General features: G+C 42.5%; 1 pseudogene; it reads left to right on the top strand.

Annotated features, from left to right (window-relative positions):
* Positions 1-9,349: 9,349 nt before the first annotated feature.
* Positions 9,350-14,029, top strand: LOC139186164 (small ribosomal subunit protein uS12-like; annotated as a pseudogene).
* Positions 14,030-17,058: the final 3,029 nt, after the last annotated feature.

The raw sequence follows: 17,058 nt of genomic DNA, 5'->3' as shown, positions 1-17,058 counted from the left end.
ATTTCCATGTAGGTGTCCTGCTTTCCCAGTACTATTTGCCAATAAGACTGTCTTCTCCATTGTATACTTTTGACTACTCTTTCATAGATTAATTGACCGTAGGCATTTGGAGACCTGTGTTTTAAAATTGTACTTTTTCTTTCTTGACATCAGAATGAGTAGTTATGTTCTGTCATGTTATACTTAAGTAAAATTGTACATTCAGAGCATCTGAATTGGCCAAGTTACAGAAGATATAAATTATTATGTGGATGTGACAGATTCTATTATTCTTGGGCTCTTTTGAGAGAGTTGCCCTTAGCAACAGAGAAGGCAATGGCACCCCACTCCAGTACTCTTGCCTGGAAAATCCCATGGATGGAGGAGCCTAGTAGGCTCCTGTCCATGGGTCACTAAGAGTTGGGCACGACTGAGCAACTTCACTTTCCCTTTTCACTTTCATGCATTGGAGAAGAAAATGGCAACTCACTCCAGTGTTCTTGCCTGGAGAATCCCAGGGACAGAGGAGCCTGGTGGGCTGCCGTCTACGGGGTCGCACAGAGTCGGACACGACTGAAGTGACTTAGCAGCAGCAGCAGCAGCCCTTAGCAATGATCCACAGGAGTGAACAAAAGATTAACAGGAAAATGGACTTTATGAGACTTAATAAATATTTCTAATTAAATACAAAGAACGGAATTAACTGTAATACCTAGATGTGGAAAAACAACCTGTGTCTTGTTTAGAGTTTCAGCATACTCTCTTAAGATACATTTACTTATGTACTTGAATTGAAGAAGTACTACTTAACATCAGAACAGTTTTTATAATTATATCATTTGAGCAAATTGTTTCAGACACTCCCTCCCCTCCCCCCAAAAAATCATTAACCAAAGTCAGTAATTAGTTAAAATGGAGAGTTGAGCCCCTTCCTCCTCCTTTCAATTTCCAATTAGCAGACCTATTGTGCTTAGTCACTCAGTCGTGTCTGTGTCACGGGGTCATGGGGTCACTCTCTGTGACCCCATGGCCTGTAGCCAGCCAGGCTCCTCTGTCCATAGGATTCTCCAGGCAAGAATACTGGAGTGGGTTGCCATGCCCTCATCCACGGGTCCTGCCAACCCAGGGATCGAACCCAGGTCTCCTGCATTGCAGGTGGATTCTTTACTGTCTGAGCCACCAGGGAAGCCCAAGAACACTGGAGTGGGTAGCCTATCCCTTCTCCTCAGGAACTTCCCCACCCAGGAATTGAATCAGGGTCTCCTGCATTTCTGGTGGATTCTTACCATCTGAGTACCTGGGAAACCTGCAGACCTATTAATGAGCAATAAAAGGGGTGGAAGGAAGGCATTTAGAAAGAAAGAAAAAGGAGCAGTGAAAGATAATTTGTGAAAACAGGCTCAGGTCCTAGACAGTTCAGATTGGGCTGCCTGCATGTGCTGTGTGGTCCATGATCACTAGAATTACAAGCTCAATTACTTAATTGCTTCTTTGAAATTATCCAAGGAGAAAATTGGATTTCTAGAGTTTTGTTTTTTTTTTCAGAGCAATTCTACTAAAGCTACTATGTAGCAGCTCCTTTTGCCAGTCTTATACTCTCAGAATAATAAAATACAACCACAGCCAACTTCAAGAAACATCTTAACCTCTCAGATAAAGGATTTTGCCCCTCTTAGCAGCTGACAGTAATAAAGAACCATAAAGAAATTCCAGAAGCATCTTCTTCTTTTCCAAATACTGCTCAGATTCTGTCAAACCAACTTGACAATTTGCTGTCAGGCCCCTGCCATCTGGTTTGTCTGACATCAACCTGCTTTTTAGAATAATTGACTTTGATTTTCTTAAATCAAGATATTTGCCAACTCTGTATCTGTATAAATATCCCTCAAAGCTCAGAGTCTGAGAGCTAAAAGCACTAACTAATGATAAAAACCCCAAATGCCCTGGGCAGAATATAAGATGCTACATACTGCTGAGTATCAGTAATCATACTGTAAAACTTCCATTTTCTTCCTTTCCTATAACCTTATAATAATAAAAGATCAGGTTAGGCCTTTGTTTGCCTAGTAAAACAGGGGAATCAAACCATTTAAACACCAGCCAGACCTACCCCCCAAATAGATTCTCCTTATTCTCCCTTTCCTGCCAGTTTCTGAAATATTGTCCAAGTTTAATATTACTGTGAAATATTTGGCGCTCATGGTAAAGAACCCACCTGTCATGCAGGAGACTCATAAGAAACATGGGTTTAATCCCTGGGTCAGAAAGATCACTTGGAGGTGGAAATGGCAATCTGCTCAGTATTCTTGCTTGGAGAATCCCACTGAGAGAGGAACCTGATGGGCTACAGTCTATAGAGTTGCAAAGAGTCCGACACAACTGAAGTGACTTCACACACACACACACACACACGCACACACGCACACACACGCACACAATATGTTACTGTGAAACACTGGTGCTAATTGGTTTCTTTCTGCTGATTAACAGGTTTTGGATTCAGGGAGACTGAAACAATACAACCGGCCATACGATTTGCTGAAAAATACAGATAGCCTGTTTTACAAGATGGTGCAAAAACTGGGCAAGGCAGAGGCCTCTGCCCTCACTGAAAGGGCAAAACAGGTGAGCCTGCGGCAGGGTGTTGTAATTACAGTTTGTCTCCAGGTTCAGTCTTCAGAATATCCACTCAGGATCTCTGTGCCCTTTTCAATTCTAAACCTCCAGAGACTAAGCTTCATGACTCGGTCTTAACAACATGTGGCAGTTGAAAGCAGGTCTGCTGAGAATCTGCAACAGTGGTGGGGGTGGGGTTTAGGATGAGTGTGGGCTTCTGTGCATGCGCATCTGTGCCTGACAGACAGATTTCAGATAGGACTCACCACACACTTGGACCCTAGGTTCAGATTCCCTTAGAGCACAGAACACTCATTTTGCAGACCCTTTATGTTTCATTCTGATTGGTCCTCAGCACATTTGTGATGCAAGTGCTGTCCAGGAAACATCCATGAAATTTGAGAGTTTATGGAAAAAAATTCTGGAATATTTTGAGGTTAGGAAGATTTACCAGGAAAAGGTATAAGTTGCTTCTGTTTCTAACCTGTAAAGAAAACTCCTACATGTTACTGTCCCTTAATCCCTAATTCTTTGTCATTTAGAATTTTATTCAATTACCCCCTCCCTGCCCATGCTCCCTCTAACTTCCAGAAGAAGATATACTGCCACCAGGATAAATCAGGAATTCATAATACCTTAACACTACTCTGGATGGTGCTCGAAGAGGAGGTGGGGGAGAGCACTAAGCACTGTACATGGTGTGAAAAGGCCCTCAATGAGTGACATTCAGTCATGTGGTGTCTTTCTAACAAATGTGAGGTGGTAGTGTCTTGGACAGATGTGACAACTGAGGTCTAGTTTAAGGGACTTAGCCATTGTCATGCAGCCACCTGTAATTCATTCTGGAGCAAGGTGGGGTTGACATTGATGGGAAGATGGAGGGAGGGAATATGTGGTGTTCCTGCTGTTTGAGATGCATGGTTTTGGGGTAGGATGAGGCTTCAGGCTGTATGTGGTAAGGCTTCCCCATTGAAAATTTATCTCTGGGTATTAAATTATGGATGCATTTTACCTTCTTCATATTTTTCTGCATTTCCCAAATTTTCACTTGTAAGTAGAATAAAACTACTTCTGTAATATTTAAGATATCTGTTAAAGAAAACATGCCCCAGTATCTAACAGTATTTCTGCATAAAAAATGTATCTAAAATGTGGTCTAAATTCCCTCTGTCACTGTTTCATCTCAATCCTCCTTAGAAATGAGGAAATGCACAGCAGTACCTTCCACTGTTCATAGGGTAGGAAGGAGATAGTTTTTTGTAGGTACTATACTGCATGCAAATGTTGAGAAGCTGACCATGGAACTCTGTATTTTTTGTGCCTAAAATTCACAGAGTGCTTTCATCTAGAGTATCTCTGAGTCAGTTTCCCTCCTGAGACCTGATAATCATTTGTGATTTCCCATATAACCAAGTCACAAAGCAGTAAGAACTCTTAAAACCCTTTTGTTCTTTTGAACTTAGGCATTACATATCAAAGAGATGTGTAATGACACTTATGTGTCAAAGTGTTCATTTAAAAAACTATATTATCCTTATGTATGATCAAGTCATTGAGTAATGAGAAATTGATCTCAAAATTTTAGATATGCCCAGATAAGATAATAGGGTTCAACATCCTCATTTTATGGGTGAGGAAACTAAGTCCTCAGAAGGAATGTGGTCCCATGTATATAATTGGTGTTAAGCTAGTTTGAAGCAGACACAGAATTAGAAATCTGTTCTTTAAGTGTATGTTTTAAATCAAGTGTCACATAAGATACATACAGAAGCAGACATAGGTCATAGAATTAGAAATCTTGTGATTCCTGGTCTAGTAATCCTGTTCCTACTCTAACAATATTAATGGTAAGTTACATTTGTGTAGTTTTTAATAATTTATTTTACACAGTTCTTGCATGTATGATTTTACATAATCCCCATGACTGCCCTTTTTTATCACAAGTCATGGATGAAGAGATTGGTCCAGGACTCACCCAAGGTCACAGAGCTGGTCCGGGGAGCACAGAGCAGGAATCGCTGGGGAGGCTGAGTGCAGACCTAGGTACTGTGTTTTGTGTTGACTCTGAGAACACTTCTCCTTTCACGTGGTAGCCGAGGTGGAGGTGGTCACTCACATTCACAGGGTGACAGAAACTCACTCTTAGATTTCAGTCCTGCCACTGGCTTATGTCACCTCTACAGAAAGAAATGCAGTTCTTGATTCTCATCCCATCTTGACATTACTTCTGCATACTCTACATCCTCTTAGGAGGATAAGCTGTCAGATTATCAGTTTTTTGAATTTGCAAGCATCAGATACCAATGCCTTGTTCAGAGCTGTAACAACGGGTTGATTAGCCTAAGTCACAAGGTTTTTACTCTAATAGAACAGAATTCATTCATCTGAAGAGAAAACCCAACATCTGGGAGATGGTGTTTCCATATCACATTTTCTTGAACAAATAGTTCAGGCGAGTTTATCACTGTCTGATTGACCCAGATCCATGAAATAGTAGAAAAAGTACCTTTTAGATTCATAAAGCTGAAGAGGGCATTAGTCTGCTAGGGCTGCCATACAAAGACCACAGAGCAGGCAACTCAAACAACAGAAACTTATTTCCTCACAGCCCTGCGGCTGGAAGTCTGAGGTCAAGGTGTCGGTAGGGTTGGTTTCCTCTGGGGTCTCTCCTTGGCTTGGAGATGCCGTCTTCTGTCTGTGTCTCAGATGGACTTCCCTCTGTTTGCCTGTGTCCCGATCTCCTCTTCTTATAAGAACTCCAGTCTGTTAGATTAGGACTCACCTGTATGACTTCATTTTAAGTTTATTGCCTCTTTAAAGATACTGTCTCCAAACAGTCACATTCTGAGGTACAGTGGTGTTTGGGACTTCAACATGTAAAATTGGAGGGGACACAGTTCAGCTCAAAGATGAATGCCTGTTATCTACTCTGTTCTGTGATGAAGCAGGTCAGGTTGAGGTTTTTTGAAATTTCTTCGTTCCCAGTGTGCAATAGAGGTGTCATTTTGTCTATTCATGAAATCACCTAATAGAGCCCAGAAGTTATAAAATCCTCGTATCCGAGCTCTGGGAGCCTGGACCCATTTGAATAGATGGAAGAGGCACTTAGCATCCACGTGGCCTTGTGTCCCCCAAGATCTCTAAGCCTCAGGTCCTCAGCTGTGTGTGGAGCAGGGATTACAGCCCTGCCGGCTTCTTCAAACTTATTACAGGGATCAGATGAGAGAGCAGATGTTTAAGGGTTTTGAGAATATAAAGTGTTTTACAGTATAAAAGTTGTATCATTTTTTAAAACAGTGTAGACAGAAGACTTGCCTTCCAGTAGTAAAAAATACACCCGTAGTTTAAGTAGCTTTAGAGACTCTAAATCAGGGGTCCCCAACTCCTAGGCTAGACTGGTATGGTCCGTGGGCTGTTAGGGACTGGGCACATAGCAGGAGGTGAGTGGTGTGCAAAGGAGCAAACTTCAGCTGCTGCCCCCATTGCTCACTTTACACCTGAATCTCCTCTTTCTCACCCTGTCTGTGGAAAAAGTGTCTTCCAGAAACTGGGTCCCTGGTGCCAAAAAGGTTGGGGACCACTACTCTAAACAATTAAAGTGTATTTACAATAATATATTTAAAACACATGGCTTATCTAATGCTACAAAATTTAAAAACTTTTTTAAAATACTTTTTTTAAAATTGATGAACTAAAGATAAATCACTCTCCACTCCTACCATCATACAGCTCCCCCACATGTTGGAGCCCCAGCACCACTGTTGACTGTTCTGTTGAGATGTTCTGTGTATCAGGAAGAAAATTCCTGTTTCTAAGCACAAATGATAGCTATTCTTTCTCTTTTTTTCACTCAATGTTGTATCTCAGATTATATCAACACATATGGTTATCTCATTCTTTTTAATGACTACGTGTGGGTGTGTTAGTCGCTCAGTCGTGTCCAACTCTTTGTGATCCCATGGACTGTAGCCCACCAGGCTCCTTTGTACATGGGATTCTCCAGGCAAGAACATAGTATTATGCTTTCTCCATTTCGTACTCCTTATTTTCAATGTTTGTCAATCAGAGTTTATAAAATACAGGGAATACAACCTGATACTAACATCCAACTTTGTTGTGCTCATTTTATGTGTGAAAATGAGAAACGCCTGGGCAGAGAGTATTAATAGATTTCCCAGCCTCTTTGTCACCTTGTTTTCAATTTCTCTCCAGGCTTTGAGTTAATAAAATGATTTTACTTATCAATTTACTGTGATCAGTAATGATTCACATCAACCTGTGAATCAGAATGATCAGAACTCAAGTGTATCTACGGGTTGTTTGGCATTAAGTCCAGCCCCAATGAAGGTTTTAATGGGGCTACTTCCTCCATTGAATAAGTACACCCCTGGTTTTTCCTATTGTGCCTCTGGTAGGGATGTGATTTGCTTCATGTGAAGCAGTGGGCCTAAGAATGTGTTGCCTTAGGAGAAGGAGTTTAAAACTCATAAATATGTGGTTTTTTTCTTTTCTCCCCCTCAGATGCACTCTGAAAGGAAATAACCAGATATCACTCACAGTGACCATGTGGTTAGGAATATTATGAACAACAAGTGGACAACCCTCAGCCTTCACAATTTCTGAGTTGACTCTGTGATTCTACCATGAGTTCATGTCTATACCAAAGGCATTTTTCCAACAGGTTTCTGCACTGCATAAATAATATTATACTTTTTTTTACACCAGCAACAGATATTTACATATTACAAATATTAATCTATAATTTTTTATCCAACTTCACTTAGTGAGTTCAAACTCTTGGAAAAGGATTTGTTATGTTTATTTATATGTAATACTATTTTCTTTTTTATCCAAATCAGAGGTGCAGGCCACCAGTAAGAGCTGGTTTTGTGTCTTGAGAGATTCTGGAGCCAAACTCATTTTCTAAGATTTGAAGCAAAGTTCTCACAGATTTTTTTTTTTTTTTTTTTTTTTTTTTTACTGTTCCCAGAATTACATATTACTTTCTAATTATATTAGGGATTCTTGAAAATTGTGTGATGATGCCGTTTTGTATCACCACTTCCTTTAAAAGAACTACTATCCATTTTCCACTCAAAGACCTCTGGTTAAAATACTACAGAGAAAAGTAATAGGAAAAACATACAGTAATGTAGTTTAAGTAACATTATAGGAGAGAGAGGTGTCACCCTCCAAAAAACATATGGTTAAAATACAGAAGGACAATATTGTACATTCGTCCCCTGCATTGCAGGCAGATTCTTTACCACTGAACCATTGGGGAAGCCCTCTAAAAGAGAAGGAAGATAAAATATTCTTTATCAAATTAGGAACCCTTCCAGGGGATTTGCTAATGAAGGACAGACATGTTCTAGACTGTCCTCTAGATAGAGGATTTTATTTTTTACATTAAAAAATTTGTGGTAAAATACATATAACATAAAATTTACCATATAACCATTTTTAATCACACAATTCGGTGGCATTAATCACACTCACAGTGTTGTGCAGCCTTCATTCTCTGGTTAACTTTTGGTAATTATATTCTTCCTATTCAATGTGTTATTTCTGCAGAGTCATTTTGGTAAGTTTCATTTTTCTAGAAGTGGATCTGTTTCCTGTGAGTTTTGAGCTTGATTGGCATAAATTTATTCATGATATCTACATGTTTAATCTCTGCAGCATCTCTGTGTTCTTTTGGCTTTTTCATTTTCTTTGAACCTTCTCTTTTTTATGAGTAATCTTTTCGAACTTTTTCCTGTTTTCAAAGAATCAACCTTTTGCTGGATTGATGCTCTGTTTTTCTTTCTAGTTCATCATATCATTCTTTCTTTCTTTCAACGTTTCCTTTTTGAGATTTTTTCTCTAAATTCTTAAATTGCAAACAGATTAATACCATCATTATTTTTCTAACCTAAGTATGTAAAACTGACATTTTTTCTGAGATCCACTTTAGCTACAGCCTACAAGTTTTGATACTTAAACCAATCAATAGCCAAAGTATTATGTATTTTCTAATTCCTAATTTAATTCATTAACTATATCTTTTACCTATGAGTTATTTATAAGTATAATGTTCTCTAAATTTCAAATGCTAATGGATTTTTTCTATTAGATTGAACATATGGAATTGCTAACGTTCAGCCTTTTGTATAACATATGAAAATGGCACTTTCATGTGTTTCAACACAATAGTTTTCTTTTGTTATTAATATATAACTTAATTTCATTTTGGCCAGAAACATTAGGTTATGGATTTTAAACCAAAAGTAATGATATTCACACAAAAAGTCCTTGTTTCCACCATTTTGTATTTTATTTAGGGGATTTTTAAAATGTTATAAGTACATGTGTAACCAGTAATTTTCAAATAAAAGTCCTCCCTAAGTACTGGGATGTTTTCTGATACATGTTGCAGGCTGGTTCTCTGGAATGCAGACTCAGATTGAGTTTAGTGCTGGGATGTTTATCAGGGTTGCCTTTGGGGTCAACACTGTGGAATCAGGAGGGAAGAAATGGGATAGGGCAGAAGGAAAGATCAAGCTGGATCACTGGCTGGACGACCTGAGCTGACTCCATGGAGCGTCTGGAGTGAAGATGGCCCTTCAGGGTTGTCCTGACACATCCAATGGTCAGGTCACCTCCACCTGGAAGGGTCACTGCCTGCAGCCTGGTGGTTTAAGGTTGCCCACTGGCAGCACCTCCAGCAGCTGGGCAACGAGTCTTTGAAGCGAGGTCTGAACAGCATGTCTCCATGTCCCGCTACATCCTCTGTCACAGCTCTAAGGTAGGTGATGAAGATGTACTGTGGGGAAAACTCTTGATGACTGATGTGTAAGTCAAAATGATGACTTAGTGATTCTTCTCAATACCCTCTGATTTAAAAAATAGAGGACAAGATCCATGAAGGGGAGAAATCTCATTTTCTAGGTTCGGCCCAGTCGTCATGTCTTCTAGGAAGTCACCTTAAGACCAGTCATCATCCTAGGTAACTCGTCTTTCGGTAGGACCCTGAGCGCCTCTCGTCTGTTAAACTGAACCATACTTGGCTAGTGTCCTACTGTCACAGTGTGGTGATTCTTAAACAAGGGGCATGTTCTTTCCATTTTACACAGGTTATGTAAACTATGTAGCCTGCCCTGACTATGAGTATTCATATGGTTTGTTTTCTCACTAAACCAAGTGAGAAAAAGACTTGGAACTGTGCCCTATTCACTTTTTAATTACATCTTTCAGCACAGTATCTGTTACATAGGGAGCACTCAGTAAATGTTTTCTGAGTGAGGAAATGATGACTGAGAACAAACCTTCCTTGTCAACTTTATAATTTTGTAATTCTAAGAAGTAGCCTGGGATAACAGAAAGCCCTGGTTTTGGAGTCAGTCATACTGACCTGCCTGTCAGGTCTTTAACTCTGCTCTCACCAGCAGTGTGAGTGTCCGAAGAATATACTGTCCAGAGTGGGACACTTGAGACTGAAAGGAAAGCAGTAACCAGCCAGAGTGCCAGGGAAATAATCTGGCACCATCTTTGACAAAATGGACTATGGACACCCTTCAGCCATGTAGCTTTAGTCTAAAAACAATTCTGTGCATGTATTTATATAGATTCTATTCTTGAATCAGCAGCATGGTCCTAGTGTTGAAGAGGGTACCTAGAAACACAACAGGTATTTTTAAATCAAGGTTTCATGTATACATTATTAATTTTAATTTTAAAACAGAATATGGATTAACTGAGTTTTTGTTTTTTAAGCCTAATGTTCTAAGGAAATTTTTTTTTCAAAGACTAAACCAGCAGTGTGTGTTGAAAACTGGGAGAAATACATATTTATTTGAATTTAGACCTAAAAAATAATATTACTAGAAGGAATAACACGCCCAGCCCTATGAGACCTTCATCTATACACCAGAACCATGTGACCTGCCATAATCAAATTGGGATTGTGTGATATTTTTAAGAACAAGGTTAAGACTTAGACACACTAAGAATGTTCTACATGGAGCTTACATTGGAGGGTTCTGACTAACTTCACTCTTTCACTCAGCAACAATGTTCACAATTATCCACCTGATAGGTGGAGGCTTTGTGTATTCCAAACCAGTGTTTGATTCAATAGTTAATCACATTTAATTCTGGAGGACACTATGTGAAAAACATTTTTTAAATTACATTTTGCAGACTACCTAGACAAAAAAATGAGTCTCTGAGATGGAGTTTATATCACATTAGAACTTTTGTAAGTAAATAACAATAAACAGTAGATTGAGGATTTTTAAACCCTACATTTTGCAACAATAAAAAATTTTTTATTTTATTTTATTTTTTAACTTTACAATATTGTATTGGTTTGGCCATATATCAACATGAATCCACCACAAGCATACACATGTTCCCCATCCTGAACCCTCCTCCCGCCTCCCTCCCTGTACCATCCCTGTGGGTCCTCACAGTGCACCAGCCCCAAGCATCCAGTATCATGCATTGAACCTGGACTGGCGACTTTTTTCATATATGATATTATACATGTTTCAAATACATGAGTTTATACTTATTCCAATAAGACATAAAATAGGAGTAAGGGAAAGATTTTTTTTTTATGGTAGAAAGGCAACTCACAAATGTAGACAGAATGACAGAAAATACCACATGGGAGCCATTGTCATAAATAATTCAGACAAAATTCATCATTGACTGAACATATGTTGAATGTTTGGGGGTTGGAAGAGACACAGCATTTTCATGGACTCAAAATATCTTCTCAGATTAATTCTTTAGGGAAGAATTATATTTTTAAAGTAGAAAAATCAGACAAACACCAGGCTAAGCAAGTAGCTAGAGTAAATATTAATAGTGAACCTACTGACACCTTTGGCTTTTTTTTCTTGTTTCTTTAAAAATGTACATAAGAATGTTTGATTTACACTGTTGTGTTAATTTCTGCTGTACAGCAGTGATTCAGTTATACATATACATGCATTCTTTCTCATGTAGGTTTAATAAGCAGGGTGACAATATACAGCCTTGTCATACTCCTTTACCAATTTTGACCCAGGCAGTTATTCCATGCCCAGTTCAAACTGTTGCTTCTTGACCTGCATACAGGTTTCTCAGGAAACAGGTAAGGTGGTCTGGTACTCCCATCTCTTTAAGTTTTCCAGTTGTTGTGATCTACACAGTCAAAGGCTTTAGCGTAGTCAACGAAGCAGAAGTAGATATTTTTCTGAGCAGAAACCATAAGGCCCACAAATCCTGGAAACGGATTTCCTGGTCTTTACAGGAAAACTCTGCCCACCCTGCCCTGCGGCTCTGCTGTTCTAAGTGCATCCTGTGGACCAGCAGCATCGGCTGGCCTGTGAGGCTGTTAGAACACGAAATCTTGTCTCTATCCCAGACCTACTGACTCAGAATCTCTAGAACCCAGGTGAGTCCTGCTCACAGTACCGGTTGAGAAGCGCTGGTTTAAAGGCCCTGCTCAGGTCATCCTGCCTTTGCACCCTCCCCCAGGTGCAGGCAGCCAGAGAGGGCCAAGGGGTGTGGCCACCTGGAGTCCTGCCCACTCCAGGCCGTGCTCTGAATACCTGGACCCTAGAATCCTTGTTCCCAGCGCCAGTGCAGGCCTCTCTCCTGGGGCCCATCTTCCAGCCCGACAGGTGGTCAAGATTCAGCTGTTTATGGGGCAGAAGAGGGTGGCCTGAGCTTGGACTTGAAGGCTGGAGGTGCTCTTGCTTGAGCAGCAGATTCCTCAGGGCACAGAAAGGGTCAGAGCCAGAGGTGGGAAGAACGGGGGTAGGGCTAGGGGCTGGGTCGGCCCCTCCCTCTGCTGTCCTGCCTTCTGGCTCCAAACTCCGGGGTCCAGGAATCCCAGCCTGCTAGGTGGTTATGAGTGTGTACTTTACAGTGTGTTAGCTTGATTTATAACTTTTAAATATTTAAACATATAGGCTGGGCTTCATTATACTCTTGACCCAGGGCCCACAGATGTGAGTGGCAGGTCTGTTAAATGCTTCTCAGAATGTTCTCAGAGGACCCCATGCAACCCAATCCACTGGGATGTTGGATCAGACCTTTGGGGCTGGAGCCTAGGACTCTGCATTCTGACCCCTTCCCTGGTGACTCTGATCCACAGCAGAGCTACGGGAGCACTTGTAATGAAGAGGGGTGAGGCATGGAGTGGAGCTGCCCTGAGTGGGGGAAGAAGAGAGGGAGGTCCCAGGTCAGAGGAAGGTGCTGACCACAAGCTCACACCTTCCTGCTTCTCTCCTGATTCTCCTCACAACCTGGCCTGACCCCACCCCCGGGAGTTGGCTGCAGGGAGAAGCTGCTAGAACGGGGCAAGGGTGTCCTCCTACCGATCGTGGTGCTCTCCAGGGCTGCCCTGCAGAAGGAAGGACCTGAGTCGGGACAATAGGAGCAAAGGGGCTGCAGGCGCCTGGAAGGACCACACAGAACCGGTACCCAGGGAGTCAGGCTAAAGCCACTGAGCAAGTCTTTGGGCAGGGAGACCTCCTGGTCCCGCGGGACACAGGTGGAGCGGGGACAGACTGCGGTTCCACCGGGGCTCAGAGGCTGCATCTGTCAGTTAGGAGTCTTATGACCTCTAGCAAGGTCCTTAATCTCTGTAAGATGGGGGTCCTAACATCCTAGTACCCTCTGAGCTTGTGTTAAAACTAAACATGATGGTCTTTCGTTCAGGCCCACAATGCTGGTAGGATGAGCAAGTGTTGTGGTTTTTGCTAGGAAGCTCTGTAGCCACCGACGAGCCCAGAAGTGGCATGGAAACAGCATAAGAAAGCCCATTTGGGCACAGCCCTCAAGGCCAACCCTTTTGGACGCGCTTCTCATGCCAAGAGAATCGTGCTCCAAAAAATAGGGATTGAAGCCAAACAGCCAAATTCTGCCATCAGGAAATGTGTCAGGGTTCAGTTCACCAAGAATGGCAAAAAATCACAGGCTTTTGTACCCAGTGATGGTTGCTTGAATTTTATTGAGGAAAATGATGAAGTTCTGGTTGCTGGATTTGGTTCCAAAGGTCATGCTGTTGGTGACATTCCTGGAGTCCACTTTAAGGATGTCAAAGTAGCCAGTGTGTTTTTTGGTCTTCTACAAAGGCAAGAAGGAAAGACCAAGATCATAAATTTTGATGATGAGAGAATGATATAATAAATTTCCATATACCAAAAAAAATTAAACATGATATGATAGTTAAGTAAAAGCACATGCTTGTCACATGGAGCAAAAAAGGGGCAGCTGCTGTTTATTGGGACGCTTATTACATTACACCTCTGCACTTCTTGATGCTCGATATTATAGGCACTTATCACTGCCTGTGTTCAATCATGTCCGACTCTTTGTGCCTCTATGACTGTAGCCCATCAGGCTCCTCTGTTCATGAGATTTTCCAGGCAAGATTACAATACTGGAGAGGGTTGCCGTTTCCTCCCCCAGGGCTTCTTCCCAACCCTGGTATCGATCTTGTGGCTCCTGTGTCTCCTGCATTGGCAGGCAGATTCTTTATCACTGAGCCTGGGAATTACCTGTCACTGACTTTAAGATCAGGTCCCTCGAGCCCCTAGGGGGCACTAGAGGTAAGGAATCCACCTGCCAGTGCAGGAGACCCAAGAGAATCAGGTTCAATCCCTGGGTCGGGAAGATCCCCTGGAGGAGGAAATGGCAACCCACTCCAGTATTCTTTCCTGGGAAATCCCATCCTCTGTCCATGGGGTCCCAAAGAGTCGTCATGACTGAGCACACACACACACACACACACACACACACACACTTCAGATCCCAGGCACAGGAAGGTTCCAGTCACAGCCGTGTGCCACACCCGTGCTTGGCCAGTCGCCTGGAGCTCCCTGAACTTCCCTGCGCAGGAGCAACTCCTGAAGTTACTGCTGAGCTGCTCATCCTGTACAGTTCTCAGGATTTCCCTCCCAGCAAGCCACACCTTGGGAATCCTGCGCATAGGTTTGTGATGAACTAAGATGGGGCTTGTATGAAATCTCCTGAGACAACTGTTTCATACTGAAAATCGCCACCAGGGCGCAGGAGAATCCAGGCATTCAGGTGAGAAGCGTGGAAAGGCTGTGCAATGAGGGGCCAGGAAGGCCTCAGAGTGGGCAAAAGAGGTCACAGACCCCCACCCCAACTACCCTGTACACAGAAACATACACTCCTGCTCCTGCAGAATCACTCTGTTTACTCTGCTTCCTCATCCAGGTAGAGTTCTTTATATCCTCAGTATGGCCAAGGCCAGTGGTTTATAAACTTGGCTACACATTTGAATCACAAGGGGAGCTCTGTAAATCCCATTGCTGAAGCCTCATCTCAGTTAAATCAGAATATCAGCGGAGGGGAGGCAGAGATCAGCACTTTTTAAAACCTCACAGGTGATTCTACCCTGAAGCCAAGCGGCAACCACTATTGGAAGCAGATCTCATTTCTTCCCAAATGGCAGCCGCTTTCTTTGCTAGAAAGTGTGAAAAAGTGTAAGCCGTTCAGTTGTGTCTGACTCTTTGCGACTTCATGAACTCTAGCCCACGAGAATTCCATGGAATTTTCCAGGCAAGAATACTGGAGTGGTAGCCATTCCCATCTCCAGGGAATCTTCCCAACCTAGGGATCAAATTTACCCTCTGAGCCACCTATTTTGTTACCGATTCTCCCAAGTCAGACTCCCCTGACAGGAGGTGGGGCTCCTTCTGCTAGAGGGGTGTGTGTGTGTGTGTGTGTGTGTGTGTGTGTGTGTGTGCGTGCATGTGTGCGCGCGCATGCTCAGTCAGTCATGTCCGACTCTTTGGCCCCATGGACTACAGCTTGCCAGGATCCTCTGTCAATGGGATTTCCCAGGCAGGAATATTGGAGTGGGTTGCCATGTCCTGCTCCAGGAGGTCTTACTGACCCAGGGATCAGCACGAGTGTCCTGCATTGGCAGGTGGGATATTTACTGCTGAGCCACCTGGGAAGTCCCTCTGCCGGGTGTGGCTCGTGCCAGCAGAATGTGCTGTAGAGGACACTGTTTCCTCTGAAAACCCTCCAGGGGGCTGCTGAATGTGATTCCTGTCAACTGAGGGCCGGAGGTGTTCTCTTAGGACCATATCAGCTGTGCTACCGGTGGCTCCAGATTATAGTGCAGGGCTCAGCATCTCTGCATTCGACACCTCAATGCCATCTTGAATCACAGTGCTGGGGGCAATGATCCTGCACTCGGCCCTCTGAGCTGAGGTGTCAACGCAGCCGTTTCACACCAGGGAGTCTTGTCTGATGGGCCGGCTGTGAGGCCTCTCCATGAAGCACCCTGTGAGCAAATGAAACTCGACTCAGCACAAAAGAAGTGACAAAAAGTTAGACTTTATTTTATTACCAAGATTCTACTTCTACTCCCAGGGAATTGTTGATGGGCTTTGTTGGTGACTGTTTCATCACAGCCCAGCCTCATGGAATATTAATGACTTACCTTTAATGACTCTTTCCTTTGTTACCTATGGAGATAGTCCTAATGAAGAAAAAGAGACCAATTTATCTTCTATTCCTGAAGGTCCGAAAGGGAAGGTATTGATTTAATCAGTTTTATTTTGTTGTTGTTGTTGTTTTTTAACCCATAAGGTAGCTCCCTCTTGGCTGGGGCTTGATGTTGCCAGAAGTAAATGGGAGCCCCTGGCACCCTTCATTTGAGGAAGACAAATGGGTATTATTTAAATAGGAAAGGAAAGGACCTAGGCATCAGGGTGCACAGAGAACCAGGTCTGGGCTCTCAGCTGACAGGCTAAGATGGCCTTGTCACTATGGAAACAGTGTGTCTATGCTTGTGAGGCAGGAGGGAAGTAGGTGGGCACAGATATTGAGAAAAACAGGATCCCACAAAAACTGGTTTGAACCAGCTAAAATCAAGACGGTTTTGAGTATGGTGGTCTTGCCTCTGACTTCTCACTCATTACACCTTCATTGTAACACTGAAATCCACTCCCCTCTCACCATGACAGGTGCTGTGATAGTTCCAAGGCTGACCACAGAAGGCCAAAAAGCGAAGGGGGGGTTTGTCTGATCACCGTTCAAAAGCCAATAAAGAGGCCAGGTTGGTGGAAAGGAACATTTGGTTTATTTTGGATGCAGGTGTGTGTGTTGGGGGGAAGGTTGGTGCCTGTCCAAAGGCTGACTCCCCCTCCTTTGACAATCAGTGGACAAGAACTTTTATAGACAGAGAGGGCTACATGTAGAAACAGTACAGTCAGCGCTGACAGTCATCTTGAAATTGGTCATTGGTGGTCTGACCAGTGTCATCTTGATTGTTTTAGGTACAATTAATCTTCAGTTCCAGGGTTGGTTTGTTCCCATTTCTCGAGGTCAGTTCTCAGAATTGTGGCAGCTGATGTCACGGCTACAGTCGGGTCATTATATAGTTCTTTTACCTGGTTAGGGTTTTAATACCTATAAGACAACTCACAGGATATGGCTCAGAAT

This window comes from Bos indicus, chromosome 12 (assembly GCF_029378745.1).
Source record: "Bos indicus isolate NIAB-ARS_2022 breed Sahiwal x Tharparkar chromosome 12, NIAB-ARS_B.indTharparkar_mat_pri_1.0, whole genome shotgun sequence".
Lineage (NCBI taxonomy): Eukaryota > Metazoa > Chordata > Mammalia > Artiodactyla > Bovidae > Bos > Bos indicus.
Note: the sequence above shows the minus strand (reverse complement) of the source record. Positions and strands in the feature narration are given on the sequence as shown.